Below are 1,849 nucleotides of genomic sequence, written 5' to 3' on the forward strand. Positions count from 1 at the left end.
GGAAGTCCTCGTGTTGCACCCCTCGTTTTTGTTTTTTCCGCCTTGCGAGATAAATTGACATGAAGGAGCACTCGGGAGTGGATTTTTGGGAAAATCTCGCCCGGCCCATCGCGTAGCCATGGGTTTGGATCAGATCTCCGTTTGGATTGGGATCGGAAGGACGCTAGTATGTCGCTCAAGGATTATTTGAATTTTAAGTAATTAGTTTTGATGGGTGCGATCATACCAGCACTAATGCACCGGATCCCATCAGAACTCCGCAGTTAAGCGTGCTTGGGCGAGAGTAGTACTAGGATGGGTGACCTCCTGGGAAGTCCTGGTGTTGCACCCCTCGTTTTTGTTTTCTCCGCCTTGCGAGATAAATTGACAAGAAGGACCACTCGGGGGTGGATTTTTGAGAAAATCTCGCCCTGCCCATCGCGTAGCTATGGGTTTGGATGAGATCTCCGTTTGGATTGGGATCGGAAGGACGCTAGTATGTCGCTCAAGGATTATATGAATTTTAAGTAATTAGTTTGATGCGTGCGATCATACCAGCACTAATGCACCGGATCCCATCAGAACTCCGCAGTTAAGCGTGCTTGGGCGAGAGTAGTACTAGGATGGGTGACCTCCTGGGAAGTCCTCGTGTTGCACCCCTCGTTGATTTTTCATATGCGAGAATGGTGACAGAAAGGACCTCACTGGGGAGTAGTTTTGGGAAAATCATTACGCCCATCAGCCATGGGTTTGGATCAGATCTCGATTGGTTGGGATGGGAAGGGCGCTGGTATGCGGCTCAGGATTATTTGAATTTTAAGTATTTAGTTTGATGGGTGCGATCATACCCGGCTAATGCTTGTAGGATGATTTCCGCCGATTAAAGCGTCTTTGGCTGAGGAAGGTAGTACTAGGATAAGGTGACCTCACAGAGATCCCTCGTGTTACCCTCGTTTTTGTTTTCCTCAGCCTTAAATAAATTGACAAGAAGGACCACTTCGGGAGTAGTTTTGAAAATCTGCATACGCCCATCAGCCATGGGTTTTGAATCGAGATCTCCGTTTGGGTGGGATGGGAAGGGCAGCTATTATGTAAGCTCAAAGTTATGAATTTTAAGTAGTAGTTTGATAGATGCGATCGCCACCGGCGCATGCCGGATCCCGAACTCATGATTAAGCGTGCTTGGGCGAGAGTAGTACTAGGATGGGTGACCTCCTGGGAAGTCCTCGTGTTGCACCGCTCGTTTTTGTTTTTTCCGCCTTGCGAGATAAATTGACAAGAAGGACCACTCGGGAGTGGATTTTTCGGGAAATCTCGCCCTGCCCATCGCGTAGCCATGGGTTTGGATCAGATCTCCGTTTGGATTGGGGTCGGAAGGACGCTAGTATGTCGCTCAAGGATTATATGAATTTTAAGTAATTAGTTTGATGGGTGCGATCATACCGGCACTAATGCACCGGATCCCATCAGACCTCCGCAGTTAAGCGTGCTTGGGCGAGAGTAGTACTAGGATGGGTGACCTCCTGGGAAGTCCTCGTGTTGCACCCCTCGTTTTTGTTTTTTCCGCCTTGCGAGATAAATTGACAAGAAGGAGCACTCGGGAGTGGATTTTGGGGAAAATCTCGCCCTGCCCATCGCGTAGCCATGGGTTTGGATCAGATCTCCGTTTGGATTGGGATCGGAAGGGCGCTAGTATGTCGCTCAAGGATTATATGAATTTTAAGTAATTAGTTTGATGGGTGCGATCATACCAGCACTAATGCACCGGATCCCATCAGAACTCCGCAGTTAAGCGTGCTTGGGCGAGAGTAGTACTAGGATGGGTCACCTCCTGGGAAGTCCTCGTGTTGCACCCCTCGTTTTTTGTTTT

General features: G+C 48.7%; 4 non-coding genes across 4 annotated transcripts; all 4 read left to right on the forward strand.

Moving 5' to 3' along the window:
• Nucleotides 1-212: 212 nt before the first annotated feature.
• LOC118345921 lies at nt 213-331 on the forward strand. Its single transcript, XR_004799352.1, has one exon. It is a non-coding gene; the product is annotated as a 5S ribosomal RNA (ribosomal RNA).
• Nucleotides 332-520: 189 nt separating this feature from the next.
• LOC118345920 lies at nt 521-639 on the forward strand. The gene has a single exon (XR_004799351.1). It is a non-coding gene; the product is annotated as a 5S ribosomal RNA (ribosomal RNA).
• Nucleotides 640-1,408: 769 nt separating this feature from the next.
• On the forward strand, nt 1,409-1,527 carry LOC118345919. Its single transcript, XR_004799350.1, has one exon. It is a non-coding gene; the product is annotated as a 5S ribosomal RNA (ribosomal RNA).
• Nucleotides 1,528-1,716: 189 nt separating this feature from the next.
• On the forward strand, nt 1,717-1,835 carry LOC118345918. The gene has a single exon (XR_004799349.1). It is a non-coding gene; the product is annotated as a 5S ribosomal RNA (ribosomal RNA).
• Nucleotides 1,836-1,849: the final 14 nt, after the last annotated feature.

This window comes from Juglans regia, unplaced genomic scaffold (assembly GCF_001411555.2).
Source record: "Juglans regia cultivar Chandler unplaced genomic scaffold, Walnut 2.0 Scaffold_577, whole genome shotgun sequence".
Classification (NCBI taxonomy): Eukaryota; Viridiplantae; Streptophyta; class Magnoliopsida; order Fagales; family Juglandaceae; genus Juglans; species Juglans regia.